Consider the following 18,226-nt stretch of genomic DNA (forward strand, 5'->3'; position numbering starts at 1 on the left):
TGTCAAAAGAAAAGTACAAAACATTTAAAACTCTTTTTCCCTTCAGAATCTTGAGTCTTGACCAAGCTGTGTAGAGAACACTGTGTCAGATAACAAATGGGAGAACCAGTTGGAACGTGGCCTTCAGTTTCTTCAACTGTAAAATGAGAGAATGGGAATAGGAGAGCCTATGTCAGAGGCTCTTAGAGGGTACAAATGTGTATTAGAATCCTAAAAACAAGAGGTATGGATTAAAAGACAAATAGTAGAGATACAGTTTTAATAAATTTTATTTGAAAAATATGAAGAAAATAACATTTTCTTAATACAGATTATAGAAAGTAAAGATTAATGAAATCATCTTGGTTGGTTGGTATCACTTAGAAATGGCTGAGAATTCCTTTTCTAGATTAATACTAAACATCAGATTTTGACTTGTTATCTTAGAAACAAAAACCAGGACTAGAAGGGGGCCGGGGGCTAATGCACAGAGGTATAAGGCCCAGTTCTCCGGCCACAGAGTTTACAATCCAGTTGGGGAAAAAAGACAAATACAAGCAAATTTTAACGCACATGTAAGTAACAGTTGAAGGCAGTAATTATCACCTGTCACAAGGCACTATCTAGCTCATTGCTAAAGGGGTGGCTGAAATGTGTGGACTCTGGAAGCTGATACAGGACTTAAAAGAAAAAAGAAGCTTCAGTTACCACCCCTGTGCAGGTGACAATTTCTAAGTCTCCCCTCTCAGCCTGACCTGGGAGCTCCACATTCATCTTTCAGTTCAACTCAGTAAATATTTATTGAGCTTAAAGACATTCTGAAATAAACAGATGAATGAGCCACAGGCCCACAGCCGCATTCGGGGAAGCAGCACATTAGCCAGCCTCCCTATGCCTTGGTCTCACCATCTGTAAAACAGGAATGATAATAGAACTTAATATCTCACCAGGGGGTTAGGAGGGATGAACATCTTTCCGTTTATAGTGCCAGCAGCTACCATTTATTGCTTACTTCCCATATGGCAAGCACATTGAGCCCTCAGACTTAATCAACACTGAGATGGTAAATAAATTGCCCAAGGTTACACAGCTAGGAAATGGCAGAGCTGGGACTCGGCCATCAAAGCTCATGTTCTTAACCATCTGCTTCTAGTATTCAGTATTCAAAATGACTGTCACACAGCTATTTCTCCACAAATGGCAGTCATTAGGAAGGCACTTGTAGTTAAGTTCTACTCCTCATAATCCCCCAAACATTTACTCTAGACTCAAAGATGACTTCACAGAGGAGGAAACCCTTGCACTGGACCCTGAAGGGTTTTCCAGGCAAAACGATGGCGGAATGGGGAGTCACGGCAGGAACAGTCCAAGTAAACGGCCAGAAACAAAAATTACAGAATTGTAGGAAACGGCTGCATGAGAGGCTGTGGGACATGAGGCTGAGTCAGGACAAGACCACACGGGCTCCAACTACAAGGCTGCACGTGACTCTGTGGACACCCGAAAGCAACCAAGAAAAGGAGTGATATGCTCTCAGGTGAGGAAAAACGATGCAGGGCTGGACATGTGAAATGCTCCTGGCCACTGTCAGCAGGACCTGACGACAGCCTCAGTGGGCGGGGACAGGGCGAAGGAAGAGGAGAGTCAGGGTCCAGCGTCAGGGTTTTAGCCTGTCTGGGAAAAATATATTACTTGAAATCTGAATTCAAGTTTGTGGTGCTTTTGGAACAATGAAGAGACTTGTCTAGTTTTAGTCCTACTGTGACCTAGGACTAAAGAAAAAGACCAGAGCTGGCTGTATTAGCAAGGAGTTATACAAAACCATGGGAGTGGGTATCACAGTCCACAGACCAACTACAGAGTAAATGAAGACCCGGGACAGCGCACCATAAAGCATTGCCAGGTAAGGGTCTGGGAGAGGAGGTGGTGAAGGAGGAGCAAATAGAGGCAAAGAAAACCTAGGAGAGTGTTAGGGAAACCAAGAGAGGAAAAGCTCCAGGAAGAGGGTATTAGCCACAATGTCACATGCCGAAGGGCGGGAGAGTAGGCTGACAGTATAGAAGGCACTGGATTTGCAAAAAAAGAGGGCACAGTGGCCTGTGCAAGTAGTTCGGTGGAATGACAGTGGTGGTGACAATGGGCCCGTGGGGACCGAGGATTAACTGTGGAGAAAATAACCTTTATTTTTTCTGTAATGCAGCGTCACCACTTTATTAAAATCTTCAAAACAGTCTTCACTCTACATTTTGAGTATAAAAAAATTCACAAGTGCGCCACAGTGCAAAGAGAAACATACAACAGAGAATTTCCATGATAATCTATGGTGTAGCCAAATGTCACATGTACAGAACACATTTAGATGAACTGAAGTTACAAGATAAAATAAAGCCCAATTTCAGAAAAAAAAAAAATCAAAGTACTAAGGATCCCCAAACATTCTTAACCCTAATGAGATTTCACTGGACTCAAATCACTCGGAGGGGAGGCATTCACAATATGACCCCATTAACCCAGCTTAGGAATTCTCAGGAGCCATGAGTGGCTGCATCAGGCAGGTTGACAATAAATGGCAACCAAATTTTGATCTGAAAATTCCCCTTTATTTGGTTCTAAAGTCATAAGGCTTTTGAAAGGCATCCTCCTCACTGCCCCTCAGATTTTAAGCAAACTGGTTTTCAGTACAGTTTGTACTGAAGTTCTTTGTTCAACGAACCTCAGTTTTTCCGGCACCAAAGAAAATTCAGGTTTGGCTCATGTCTGATGAAACCACCTGTGAGGAAGGTCTTAAGAGGCAGATGTAAAAGCAGAAGCAATGGGGTCTGTGCTTAGAGTACAGATGGGGTTTCAGAGGATCCTTGTGAAAGACTAGTTAAAGATAGCACATGGGGAGATGTGCAAGGAGAAGGAACTTAGTCTGACTGGCCCACCTTGCAACTCTGATTCAATGGAGAATGGCAGGAGGAACAGAAGACAAGGTTTGAGGGTGGGACGTGGAGCAAGGACGGATAGGCAAAGTCAGACAACTAAAGTGTTTTATTTATGACATGCACTATAAATCAAAGACTTAAAGGAGACTAACGACCAAGCAGAATAATTCGGCAACTTTAAGTCTTAGGAAGATGAACGTTCCCTCCAAGCCTAATTTGATATTTCATTACTAAAAGCAAAGACCCAGTATGGTACAGTATAATTCTGGAGGAATTCAAGGAAGATCCTTAGGGCTGCTTCGCCTACATTAGTTTATGAACGGCTACCTCCCCTACAACAAAATGCTTCAGGAAGATACTGCTACCATAATATGGTTCTCATTAAATTTGAAAAGTTTGGGTACCAGAAAGACCCCGCAACCTGTGTCTGAAGTGAAACGTGAGGTCGCCAAACTGTGATCGTGTCGAAGGTACGTGAGGTCTTTCCCAGCACACTGGTGGCCTGGCTCCTCACCAGATGCTGGAGCCACCAGCTAAGCCACCCATGAAGAGGCTTCCCTTCCACTGAGTTCCAATGACACTGGCTCCCTGCGTGACTGTAAGCTGAGCAGCACTGGGAAGGCATCTGGAGGTGGAGGAGGAATGCTGCCAGCAATAGGCCCAGCTCTGGATCTGGGACCTGCAAAATACCCTCCTTCCACCAGCACTGTTGAGCCAGGTGGACAGATGGGACCAAGCAGATCGTAAGCCACGGGGATTGTGGCACCTAAAAGGCCAAAAGCCACAGTCTGGGCCCTGGGAAGATACAGTGAGGTGCCCGGGAAAGCAGCTGATGTGGCAGGGACTGGGGCAGCCCATGGATGTACTGAGCTCCAACACCAGGGCTCTGAGTCAGCGGACAGAGTGTCAGCACCGCGGAGCCTGAAGAAGGCACGGGTCTGAGGGTCTGGATTCCCATGAGGCCGCACAGCGTAGACTGGTTGTGTTAGACACTGACCTTTGCTGCTCCCAGTGGTTATGGGTCTGGTTCTGCTCAGCACCACAGACCAAAATAACCTCCTGACAGGTCGAAGTAAGACAGCAATTACAACCCGAGGAGGGTAGGTTCTGGAGGGACACTGGAGCATGTCTGCCAGCTAAGGAGATAAGCATGAGGAAAGACTGAAATTATAGGGGAGAAAGGGGAAAAGACCCTCAGAAAAACAAAAGTCCAGAGTTTCAGCAAAGAGGCTCATCATGTTCACGGAGACCACAGCAGTGTGGGGGGAAACAGCAAGTCTGAGGGGATATGAAGGAAAAGGAGTTCATTTTGGATAATTTTCTCGGTGATGCAGAAGTGAAGTTACCACCTGAGAGGTTAGGATGGGGCCAGGAATAAGACCAGCAAGCAAGTTTTTTGTTTGTTTTTGAGAGAGAGAGAAAGAGAAAGGGAGGGCGGGAGAGGGAGAAGCAGACACCCCACTGAGCGAGGAGCCGGACACGGGACTTGATCCCAGGACCCTGAGATCTTGACCTGAGCCAAAGTCAGACGCTTAACCAACTAAGCCACCCAGGCGCCCCCAGCAAGCAGTTTTAAAGACCCAACAGAGTTGGAAAATATGAACCCTCATTCCAAATAAAATTATTTATTTGAATAAAGAAAAGAGAAAGAGCAGGAAAAGAGAAAAAAATATAGCTGAATAAAGGAGCATCTCTGCTACAATCAGTCAAAGCAATGGAAGTCAGCTCATCGACCGGTCATTATCCTGCTAGGCTCTGAACTGCTGGAAATGTTCCTCAGTTACACAAAAGGATCTCGCAAGTCTTCTAGCAACAAAAACACTCACAGCTGCTCCCTGAAAAAGCCCACTTGGAGTCCAACCAACCAAGCAAGTTCTCTGCTCCCACATTCACGGAGCTGAGCACTGCAGAACCACACTCACCGCAGGCTCCGGTTTGAGGGGGCGGGGGTTACAAACATCCCCCTCACTTCATAACCAAGCCTATTTTTATGGTCTCTACTCTCTCCCCTTCACTTTCAACGCACTGCACTTTAGCTCCTGCCCCAACCAATCACCAAAACTATTCTTGCCAAAGGGCCCGGTGACCTCCATACGGACAACTCTAGGGAATGCTTCTGTCCTGTTCTACCCTCTCTGTGACATCGGACATTGTTGATCACGCCCTTCCTTCAAACTATCTACCCCTGAGGCTTCCACGACACCATTCTTTCCTGATTCTCTTATCCTGCTAGTCCTTCATCTCGTTCTAGGCTTTTTCTTCTGCTGCTGCTTCTGTAGCATTCCCGTGGTGCCATCTTCCACCTTCTGACCCCCCTTACTGAGTTCCTCACCCAAATTTCACAGTCGCATCCACTACTAAAGGTTCTAGGCAAGAAGTCCACGTGTTCATGCTATGTGACCTAAGTTCCCGATCTCTGCAACCAACTGCCACCAAGATATCTCCTCCTAAACACCTGAGACACACTTCAAGCTCAACACACCCCAAAGTGATCTGACTGCCCTTTCCTACGCACCAGCTCCATTCTCTCAACTTCTCATTTTGGAAAAGAAGCAAACACCCAGGCCAGAAGCCTGAGGGTCATCCTTGCCTCCTCCCTCTTACCCACTGCCAGTATCAAATCACCGAGAATTCACAACTGTTTGTTTCTTTTTTTAAAAGATTGCTTCTTTCAAGATATCCGTCCCCTCCTCACCATTTCTATAAGCCACAATTCTTGGGTAGAGGACAATGGCTTCTATCCTCAGAGGTCTGCCCCTTTTTAAACCAATCTTCACTTACAAATAATGTACCTTTCAAAAGGTGAAAATCTGGCCACCTCATTATCCTGCATGTAATCCTCCTGTTGTCCCCACAGGCTTTGACATGAATTTGAATTTCCTTAGTTCAGTTTCCAGAACCCACTGAAATTCGGTATTTGTCAATCTCTCAAGGTTCATATGCCTTTGCTTTCCCTAAGCACTCGTATCCCATTTAAATGGCACTAAACACTGCACAGAAAAGCATCAGGCTACTTCTTGATTCTGTGCCTTAGCACATCATGTTCCCTCTGCTCAGAACGAACTAACTCACCTGCACCTGGCTGACTCTTTCTTTATATTAAAACCCAGTGTCACCTCCCAGAGACAAAATGATAAACTCAAATTCCAACACTTCAGTGTCTCTCTACTGTGACCCTCCTACCATAGCACTTACATTGTGTTCATCTTTGTATTCCCCACATAGAGACAAAGCTGAAGGATAAGTTAAAGAAAGAGTCAGGCAGGACTGACTTTTAGGAAAAGTGCAAACAAGAGACAACTATTGAACACTGGGGAGACCTGGGGCAGGATTCCATGCTCTGAAAGTAGCCACGGTCTAGAGAAACCTGACAACCCATCCATCTCCTCTGAGCTTTGCTGGCCCTAGAAATACATGTTCCAAATATGGTGCCAAACCCCCAGAGTAATCTATGTACAGAAGAGCCCCTTTTAAGGCCTCAAAGTTATTTACAAACCTACCTAAGCTGAGTCTCAAAGGCAAGTCCCTCTATTCCTGGCAAACACAGCTGTACGTCTCAGGGAGGAGATCTCGGGATGAGAGCCGGGGCCGTAAGCCAGGCTGCGGTTCTTAAGAACTAAATGCCTCAAGCAAAAATTAAATGATTAAAGAACCAAATGCTTTGGGGAATGAACATGCTATAGAAAAATAACAGGATTTAGTGTTCAAGTATCTTCAAGTTGGGTCTCAATACTACCATTTTGCTGAATAAAGCTATGAAGTTAAAAAACATGGTTCCTACTATACCCTCAAGGACTTTAACAGTGGAGATATTTAAGCAAATTAATAAAGTTCCACTTTGTACCATGAGAACTAGAAGATTTAAGGGCTATTATCTTGAATCTCCTCTCCCTGAAAGGATGGTAGAGAAAAACTCTCTAAGGGGATATGCAAATATAAGGATTAAAGAACACTTCAGCAGTTTGTTATAAATGTGATTCCTGTCTTATATGGCACTGGCTAGTACAAGATGGTCCAGGTCTTGACGGCATATGGCAAGCAGCCCCTGGGTCATAGGCACTGAGGCCAAGGAAAGCCAATGGGTTGCGATGGTTTGCAACGCCTCAGAGGAGGAGCCAGGCCTCTACAGAGAAAGCAGCCTGCCGGCCCCCTCTACTGGTTGTTTGTAGAACAACACTGCCTGCAGCTTCTGCTTCCGGCTGTCATTGACAACCTATATAAAAACCCTGGAGCACGATCTGTTCCAGAAATCAACCACAATGAAACACAGGCACCAAAAAGTCACGATGAAATTTACAAATCCTCAAATTTAGGATCACAAATGGAAAAAATGAATTTCCCGGAATATTACAATCTGCTTTAAATTTACATAGATTATGGCCAGTCATGAATCAGATTGCAGGACAATTCTCATTTGTGGGTTTCTTTCTTTTCTTTTCTTTTTAATTCAACTCTATGCCCAATGTGGGGCTTGCACCCACAACCCCAAGATCAAGAGTCTCATGCTCTACTGACTGAACCAGCCAAACACCCCATTTTGTGGGTTTCTCCAATGGTAGCCAGGTGCATATTTGTAGCAGAAAAAAATGTAGGGATCGGGAAGTAATACACCAGACCAGACAAATATTGAGAAGAGATCTTAAAAACCAACTATCAGGACTTGCATTGTACGTAAGATGAGAGTGAGACCACCAAAGCCAATCTTTCTAGTGATTGTAACAACAACAAAAATCCCCAGGACTAAATACAAAAGGAATAACCTAAGGACTCTGAAAAGGATACAAAAGTAGGTGGAGTGCAGAGGGAAATAAACTTGAAGAACTAGTTAGTGTGGTAGAAAGAAACATGAGTTTCTTTCGCTTTGTTTTCTCTTATCTCTCACAGCCCTGATCCTCAGGCCACAGCAGAGCTATGGTGGTAGTTCCAACAGGCAGATAAAACTCCAACCGAAATTCCATCTTTCCAGCCAGAAGACTGGGGAAAGGGGCCCCTGAGACCTAGAAATCTGGATGAAACTCTGCTCAAGGGCAGCTCCCCCAGGAGCCCTGGCAGTGAGTGTAGCCATGACGAGAGTCTCTGTGGTCCAGAGCGCCAAGTAATATCTTTTTCCCCCTTTTCCTCATTATCTCTTCTTGCTTCGCCCTAAGGGGGGCACCAGTAACAACCCTACGTGCGTGCGGGCAGCTAAACCCAGTACTTGTGAAGAAATCCAGTACTTATGGCCAGAGAACCAAAAGGGGGGGCTCAAGTGGGTCAAAGAGTACAGGGGCAACCCCAGAGAGGTGGGCTAGAGAAGGAGATTCCCCTATATTTGAGCATCAATTAGCACAAACCCTAGGTTCAGCTTGAGCTATTCACATGCAGAACAGCCCCAAAACAACAAAAACCCAACAGACTCAGCACAGCAAACACACTGAGAAGTGAACATGTTAAACCACCACTCCAGGCTCATTTGCAAAAAGATCCAAAACTGCAGACCAAAGGTTTTAAAAATAAAACTGGGGGTGCCTGGGTGGCTCAGTTGTTAAGCATCTGCCTTCGGCTCAGGGCGTGATCCCAGAGTCCTGGGATCGAGCCCCACATCAGGCTCCTCTGCTGGGAGCCTGCTTCTTCCTCTCCCACTTCCCTGCTTGTGTTCCCTCACTTGCTGGCTGTTTCTCTCTCTCTGTCAAATAAATAAATAAAATCTTTAAAAAAAAGAAATCCTTGCCCATGGAAGGCAACAGACTTGAGGTGTGAACCTAACTGGGTTGACTGACTGCTAAAAGAAACCAAAAAAAAAAAAAGCCACATTAACCAGAGGCTTTTAACAGGATCAAGTCTAAACAATATAATATTGAAAAGGTCCAAGATATAATTTAAAATTACCTCAATGGAAAGAAAGAAAATACAACTCATTCTCGAGGGAAAACATAATCAACAGATACCAAACCTACAATAACCCATATGTTGGAATTATCAAAGACATTAAAGTAGCTATTATAACATATTCTTGAAATGAGTGGAATAATGTAAGTTCTCAGGAAAGAGACAGAAATTATGACTCTGAGAAACAAACTGAGGGCTTCAGAGGGGAGGGAGGTGGGGGAATGGGATAGGCTGCTGACGGGTAGTAAGGAGGGCATGTATTGCATGGTGCACTGGGTGTTATACGCAACTAATGAATCAAACTTTACATCAGAAACCAGGGATGTACTGTATGGTGACTAACATAATATAATTTAAAAAATTCATTAAAAAATATTATAAATAATAAACAAATGGAAATTTTAGAACTAAAAACATGTATGAAATAAAAAATTCACTGGCTGGCCTTATTAACAAAACGGAGATGACAAAAGTGTGAATTTATAGACAGATCAGTAGAAATCATCTTGTTTGAACAACAAAGAGGGGCAGGGAAAGGAAAAAAATTAACAGAGAGGATTCAGGGAAAATGGCAGGGTGGGAAGAACCAGGAATCCACCTCTCTACCACCTAGAAAACAACTGTCTAGACAACTAGACCTAAACGTAAAATGCAAAACTATAAACACTCCTAGAAGATAATACAGGAGAAAACCCAGATGATCCTGAGTTTGGTGGTGACTTTTCTGCTACAATACCAAAGGCACAATCCGTGAAAAAATTAACCGATAGACTGGACTTCATTAAAATTAAAAACAACTGCTCTGTGAAACATGACATCAAGAAAATGAGAAAACAAACCACAGACTAGGAGAAAATATTTATGAAAGACACAGGATAAAGGACTGTTATCCAAAATATACAACAAATTCTTAAAACAATAAGAAAACAACCCAATTAAAAAATGGCCAAAAGACCTAAACAAACACCTCATCAAAGAAGATATACAGGGGTACCTGGGGGGGGGGGGTTTCAGTTGGTTAAAAGTCTGACTTCAGCTCAGGTCATGATCTCAGGGTCCTGGGATCACGTCCCACATCCGGCTCCTCAGCGGGGAGCCTGCTTCTCCCTCTGCCTGCTGCTTCCCCTGCTTGTGTGAGCATGCATGCGCACACTCTCTCTCTCTCTCTGGCAAATAAATAAAATCTTTAAAAAATAATAATTAAATTAAATTAAACTAAAAATGCAGTTCCTCCTTTGCACGAGTCACATTTCAAATGATCCACAGCTGCATGTGGCTAGAAGCTACTGTACAGGACAGACCAGAGGAATATTTCTATCACTGCAGAAGGTTCCACAAAACAGGACTGCTCTGTGGTCTTTACTGATAAACAGCCTACAGAGGAGCCATGGATTGGAAGAATACAGTCATGTGACAAGGTGCCATCCAGCTGAAATTGCATGTGACAATCAAAGTAGATCTAGAGAAGGAGTGCCTCGTGGTTCAGTCAGTTCAGTGTCCGACTCTTGGTTTCGGCTCGGGTCATGGTCTCATGGGCTGCAGGATTGAGCCCCACATTGGGCTCCACGCTCAGCGGAGAGTCTGCTTGAAAGATTCTCTCCCTCTGCCCTAACCCCCTTTCAAACAAATAAATAAATCTTAAAAAAAAAAAAAAAAAGTAGATCTAGAGGAAAAGTGATGCATCATTTTCTTTCTTCCCACCCCTTTCCCCAGCTCCTGATCCCCTACTTGCGTTTCATTATCCAAAGCTTTTCGTGTCAACAGGGTCCAACATGTTCCAGTTAAGGAACTAAGAGTGACAACCATACAGATTGTTTGGGAAATGTTAATAAAAAAGTTTGTCTGAAAAAAAAAAAGAGAGAACAGAGTGTTGGGGACCTATAGAACTACTTTTAAAGTTCTAATAGTTATCTTTGGAGTTCCAGAAAGAAAAGAGAAAGCGACTGGGGCAGAAAAAATTATTTCAAAATAATGGTCCAAAGCTTCACAAATTTAGTAAGAGGCAAAAATTTACATAATCAAGAAGCTCAGCAAAGATAAACTGGAAAAAAAAAATCACAATCAGACTTTTGAAGACCAGAGAGAAGAAAAAAACACCAAAAGCAGCTAGAAGAAAATAACACATTATACACTGCATGACCAGATTACTCAACGGAAACCATGGCAGTTAGAAGACACTGAAGTATAAAGTGCTGAAAGAAAAGACCAATCAACCTATGACACTATCCTTCAGGAATGGAAGAAAATAACATTCTCAGTTGAAAGAAAAGTAAGGAAATTTGTATCCAGCAGACCTGTTCTAAAAGAAATGCTAATGAAAGTTTTTCAGGCTAAAGTAAATGGTAAGAAGTACACATGGAACTTCAGAAAGAAGAGCAAGGGGCGCCTGGGTGGCTCAGTCGGTTAAGCATCTGCCTTCAGCTTGGGTCGTGATCCCAGGGTCCTGGGATCGAGTCCTGCATCGGGCTCTCTGCTCAACAGGGAGCCTGCTTCTCCCTCCCCCTCTGCCCCAACCCCCTGTCAAATTAATTAATTAAATCTTTAAAAAAAAAAAAAAGAGCAAAATGAGTGGTAAAAATCTGGGTAAACATAAAAAACTATTTTTATCCTCCTAATCTTTAAAATATGTAAAAGTATATAAAGTAAATGTTAAAACACCACTAAATACTATTTTCAATGATACAGATGTAATAAATATGACAACTACAACATAAAAGGGAGAAGTTAAGGGACTTATATATATTTTACTCAGTGGTAAAATATTAACTCTATCTGGACTGTAAATGATTAGGTGTGCAAATTGTTACCACTAAGCAAAATACACAAAAAGATATAGCCAAAAAGCAAAAAGATACATTTTTTTTCAGATTACATTTTTGTAAGTAATCTCTACACCCAATATGAGGCTTGAACTCACGATCCCGAGATTAAGTGCTGCACGCTCCCCCAACTAAGTCAGCCAGGTGCCCCAAAAAGATACATTTTTAAAGACTAAAGGAACAAGAACCATATGAACACCTCAAGAGACAAAGAAAAAGCAACTGACATAATCAACATCCAGTCATGATAAAAATCTTGGCAAACTTCCTAAAACTGGTAAAGGGCATCCATGAAAAACCTAAGCTAACATACTTACTGGTAAATTAACTGAAAGCCTTCTTCCCCTAACATCAGGGACAAGGTAAAGATGTCTGCTCTTACCACTCCTACTGAACATGATACAGTAACATTATGGTCCTAGCCAGAACATGAGACAGGGAAAAGAAATAAAGGCAAAAAGATCTGAAAAAACTTTTAACATTCTGCATTCACAAATACCATCACTGTCCACATAGAAAAATCACAAAGAACATACTAAAAAAAGCTCCTGGTATTAGTAAATGGATTTAGCAAGGCTGTGCAGCATTGGATCAATATAGACAAATCAGCTGTATTTCTCTACATTAGCATTAAACATCTGGAAATCAGTGCTATTTCCAATAGTACCAAAAATTATTAAATTCACAGGTTTAAATCTAATAAGTTATGCAGAACCTGTATGCTGAACTACAGAAACAGTGATGAAAGAAATTAAAGTCCTAAATAAGTGGAGAGATACACTGTTTCCATGGATTAGATATTGATACTGATATGGTAATAATTTTTCCCCAAAAACTTATGTAATGAAATCCCAAACCGCAGGATCTGTTCTAGATGCTGATTAAAAAATTTATAGTAAGGGATGCCTCTAATAGATCTTTAAAAAATTTTATATAAAAAGGCAAAGGAACTAGAAAAGCCAAACAAACTAGAAAAACCAAAACAATTTTGAAAAAGAACGAAATTGAAGAACTTTTACTATTTGATTTCACACTTACTACACAAAGCTGCAGTGATCAAGACAGTGTGGTACTGACAGAAAAACAGACACATAGATCAAAGGAGCAATACAGAATGAAGTAACAGAATCAACAGATTTCTTATAAAACAGCAAAGGCAATTCAACAAAGAAAGGATGGTCTTTTCAACAAATGGTACTGAAACACTTTGAAATCTACACACACACACACACACACACACACACACACACACACACACACTGAATCTCAACCCTTATCTCACAACATACCCTCAAGACCAACTCAAAATGGATTACTTCTAGGGGCGCCTGGGTGGCGCAGTCGTTAAGCATCTGCCTTTGGCTCAGGGCGTGATCCCAGCATTCTGGGATCGAGCCCCACATAGGGCTCCTCTGCTAGGAGCCTGCTTCTTCCTCTCCCACTCCCCCTGCTTGTGTTCCCTCTCTTCCTGGCTGTCTCTGTCAAATAAATAAAAAACAAAAACAAAATCTTAAAAAAAAAAAAAAGGATTACTTTTGGAAGAAAACATAAGAGAAAAATCTTTGTTAACCCTGGACATGGCAGAATTTTTACATAAAACGTTAAAGGCGGGATGCAGAAGACAAAAAAGAAAAGATAAATTTGACTCCATCAAAACCTTCTGCTCTGAGAAAGTGTTAAGAGAATGAAAAGAAAGGGGCACCTGGGTGGCTCAGTCAGTTGGGCCTTTGGCTCAGATCATGACCTCGGGGTCCTGGGAAGAAGCCCTGCGTCAGGCTCCTTGCTCAGCGGGGAGGCTACTTCTCCCTCTCCCTTGGACCCTCTCCCCCTGCTCATGATTTCTCTCCCTCTTTCTCTCTCTCAAATAAATAAAATCTTTAAAAAAGAGAGCAAACAAAAAAACCCACAAACTGGAGAAAATATCTGCAAATTACATACTGAACAAAGGACTTACATCCAGGATATACAAAGAATTCTTAAATCTATGCAATTAAAAAAACAATAAAATAATGGACAAAATATTCAGACACTTCACCCAAGAAGATAAAATAAGAACAAGAAAATGCTCCACATTAGTCATTATTAAGGAAATGTAATTAAAACCAAAATGAGGGATGCCTGGGTGGCTCAGTCAGTTAAGCGTCTGACTCTTGATTTTGGCTCGGGTTGTGATCTCATGGGTGGGAAGACTGAGCCCTGTGTCAGGCTCTGCACTCAGTAGGGAGTCTGCTTGGGGATTCTCTCCCTCAGACCCTTCGCCTGCATGCATGCTCGCTCTCTCCCTCTCTCTAAATAAATAAATAAATCTCAAAAAAAAAAAAAAAAAAAAAACCAAACCCACAATGAGATACCCCTTCAAACCAATGTAACAGCTAAAATAAAAATTACTAAAAATACCAAGTACCAGTGAGGATATGAAGTGGAACTCTCTTACACTGCCAGAGAGAATGCAAAATGCTGCAGTCACTTTAGAAAAGAGTTGGCAATTTCTTACAGAGTTCAACTTATTCTCACACAAAACTTTATGAGGTGCTTACAGTAGCTTTATGCATAACTGCCAAAAGCTGGAAACATCTCAATGTCTTTCAACTGATGAGTGAATGAACAAACCGCAGTACATCCATATAGTGGAACACTACTCAGCAATAACAAGGAACAAATAACAATGTGGATAAATCACAAATGCAGTACGTAGATGGAAAGAAGACATACTCAAAAGGCTATATATTGTATGATTCCATTTGTATGATTTTCTGGAAAGGGAAAATCTATAGGAAAAGAAAACAGATCAGTTGCTAGGCACTGGGCACAGGGGAAGGGATTAATTACAAAAGACAGAATGAGGTTATTTCTGGGGGGTAACAGAACTGCTCTGCAATACACATGATTTACTTGTATATTAATGACATGATGAATCATTTTAAAAGAAATATTTATATGAGTCCAACACTGACTCTAAGATTTCTGGGAGTGAAAAATTCTCTTGCCTGGGTATTGGAAGAGTAGCTCTGTTCTCTTCCCCCAGAAGAAAAAGTTCCTTCTCAATACCCAAGCATGGACAACCAAAGGGCCCGCTGGGTCCCTATCTTGATACACACACTAACCAACTTTCTCAGAAAAACAACATGAAACTTTGGGTAAGCTGGAAGAATTCACTACTGGGTTACCCCTTACTCTGTGCGTGATTTGGGGCACATACGTAACTTACCTGAGCCTCAGTTCACCCATCTGTACAACACTGCGTTGGCTATCACGATTGAGTCAGTGTGTATAAAACAGCCAAAACCTCACTTCTCCTACACTTAAATGCTCTCTTCTCACCTTCCATTTCCCTTTCCCTCATTTTCTACAGAAACACTTCCAATGGAAGTCAGCCCCTTCTCAGAGCTATCTTCCAATTTTTGAAGCATTTGATTATGTGCATTTCTTAAAATGATTTTCAGCTATCAAAAAAGGCCAGGCATCCCCTACTACTTCAAACACCACAAACCATTAACCATAAAGGTTATACTAAAGGCAGGCAACAAAGCTACACCAGTGAGGATTCAACTACTGCTCTTTTCATTATAAACACAACGTGCTTCAAGACTGTTTTATCAATATTAAAGGTTGTAATGGTCAAAAAGCATTTAGACTAAACTAATGATTTCAACTGATTACACCTGGTTTTTCCTCTTCCACTCCCCCTGCTTGTGTTCTCTCTCTCGCCATCTCTGTCAAATAAATAAATAAAATCTTTTAAAAAATAATAAATAAAATAATAAATAAATAAATGAGAAAAAGAAATAAAAGCATGCAAATTGAAAAAGAAGAAGTAAAATTATCTCTGCTCACAGACAACATTACGTTACAAGTAGAAAACCTAAAGATTCTACAAAAAACTGTTAGAACTGATAAACAATTTCAGCAAAGTTACAGGATATGAAATCAACACACAAAAACCAGCTGTGTTTCTACCACTAACAATCTGAAAAGGGAATTAAGAAAACAATTCCATTTACAATAGCACTGAAAAAAATAAAATACTTAGGAATAAACTTAACCAAGGAGGTGAAAGACCATACACTGAAGACTATACAATGTTGCTGAAAGAAATTAAAGAAGACACAAATGGAAAGACATCCCATGTTTTTGGGACTGTGAAACTTAACATTGTTAAAATGGCCATACTTACCCACAGCAAACTACAGATTGAACGTAATCCCTATCAAAATCCCAATAGCATTTTTTGCAGAAATAGAAAAAAAACATACAGAAACCCCAAGGGACCCTAAATAACCCAAACAATCTTGAAAAAGAATATAGCTGGAGATGTCACATTTCTTGATTTCAAAACTTACTATAAAACTACAGCAATAGCAATCAAAACAGTATAGTATTAGTGTAAAGACAGACATGTAGCCCAATGGAACAGAGTGTAGAAATAAACTCTCACATGTATGGTCAAATGATTTTTGACAAGGGTGCCGAGATTATTCAATGGGTAAGTACAATCTTTTCAACAAATTGTGGTGGGAAAATGGCATAGCCACATGTAAAAGAATGAAGGTGAATCCTTATTTTACACCACACACAAAAATTAATTCAAAATGAATCTAACATCTAAACAGAAGACATAAAAGTATAAAACTCTCGGGGCGCCTGGGTGGCACAGCAGTTAAGCGTCTGCCTTCAGCTCAGGGCGTGATCCCAGCGTTATGGGACCAAGCCCCACATCAGGCTCCTCCACTATGAGCCTGCTTCTTCCTCTCCCATTCCCCCTGCTTGTGTTCCCTCTCTCGCTGGCTGTCTCTATCTCTGTCAAATAAATAAATAAAATCTTCAAAAAAAAAAAAAAGTATAAAACTCTCAAAAAAAAATAGTGGAAAAGCTTTATGACTTTGGATTTGACAATGATTTCTTAGATATGACACAAAGGCACAAATAAGAAACGAGAAATACACATTTGGACTTCAAAATCTGGACAAATTTTTGGACAAAGATGACTGACATCACTAAATAAATGCAAAACAAAACCACAATGATAATGCTTCACACCTATTAAGATGGCTATTATCAAAAAAACAGAAGACAAGTGTTGACAAGGATGTGGAGAAACTGGAACCCTCATGCACTGCTTGGGGGTAAGTAATGGTGTAGCCACTACGGAAATCAGTATGGCAGTTTTGCAAAAAGTTAGAATAGCAATTTGACTTCTGCTGAGTCTCAAAGATATTTGTACACGCATGTTCATAGCAGCATCATTACGCACAATAGCTAAAAGGTGAAAACAATTTAGGTATATATCAACAGATATATGAATATATAAAATATCATGCAGTGTTCAAAAGGAAGGCAAATTTGACACATGCTACAACAGGGATGAAACTGAAGACATTATGGTAAATGAAATTAGCCAGTCACAAAAGGACAAATACTGCATGATCCCCTAAAAAGAGGTACTCAGAGTTCATGAGAGAAAGCAGACTGGTGGTTACCAGGCGCTCTACAGAAGGTAGGGAATGTGGAGAGTCATTATTTAGTAAGTGCAAAGTTTCAGTTTTGCAAGATGAAAAATATTCTGTGGGTGGATGGCAGTGATGGTTGTACAACAATGTGAATGCACCTCATGAACCGCACACTTAAAAATGACTTAAATGGTAAAACAAAAAATAATTATTTTAATTAATTTTAAAAATATTAAATATTCAATTTTTTAAAAAAAGACATACTATATGATTCCACTTAGTATCTGGAGTAGACAAATTCATACAAACAAAAGACCGAATGGGGGCTGCCAGGGGCTGAGGTTAGGGGGAAATGGAAGTTGTTTAATTGGTATAGAGTTTCAGTTTTGCAAGATTAAAAACTTCTGGATATTAGTTGCACAACATGTGAATATATTTAACACTAATGAATTGTACACTTAAAAGCAGTTAGGATGACAAAATTTACCAAAGTAAAAAAATAAAATACACACACACACCCACACACACACACACGAATTATGTTTCCCTTCAAAGTGCATTTGGACAAGAGAGGCAAGAGAAGTACACTTAGTTTATTGATAGTGTATCAGCTGTGTGTCTGAAATAACACCAATGTTTCCTTCAAAAGAAAATTATTAATTATCCTCAATGAATGACAGAAGCTTTTGAGATTTATCAGCTCTGTATCAACTCTAAAAGACAAGAGCTAGTGTTCTTCTCATGTAAACTCTTAATCTAATTTTTTTAGAAAAGATTTTATTTATTTGACAGAGACAGAGCACAAGCAGCAGGAGCAGCAGAGGCAGAGGGAGAAGCAGACTCCCCACTGAGCAGGGAGCCAAATGTGGGGCTTGATCCCAGGACCCTGGGATCATGACCTGAGTCAGAGGCAGACACTTAACCGACTAAGCCACCCAGGCATCCCTCTTAATCTAATTCTTAATGATGCTTTTAATTCCTACAGGCTTAATTTATTCAAGAAGGTCACCAGGAAAAGAAATCGAGCTCTAAAGAAGACGAATATTATCAAGCCATTTTTGCCCTGAGTAAACACAATTTTCAGATGACTTAACTGGTCAATTTTATAAAGAGCACTTTAATTTGTGAACCCTATTTTCAACAAATTTGCCCTGAGTGCTGTAAAGGGGTTATGGGGCAGGTCACA

The 18,226-nt window shown here is 41.1% G+C and overlaps 1 protein-coding gene and 1 pseudogene across 4 annotated transcripts in view; both read right to left on the reverse strand.

The window, feature by feature from the left end:
- The window catches only part of CRCP (CGRP receptor component), a 45,718-nt gene that overhangs the window by 6,750 nt on the left and 20,742 nt on the right, over nucleotides 1-18,226 (reverse strand). The gene's annotated exons all lie outside the window — the stretch shown is intronic.
- Nucleotides 6-10,507, reverse strand: LOC123784764 (DAZ-associated protein 2 pseudogene; annotated as a pseudogene).

Source organism: Ursus americanus, chromosome 2, assembly GCF_024610735.1.
Source record: "Ursus americanus isolate L20-20 chromosome 2, mUrsAme1.1.p, whole genome shotgun sequence".
NCBI classification, from domain to species: Eukaryota; Metazoa; Chordata; class Mammalia; order Carnivora; family Ursidae; genus Ursus; species Ursus americanus.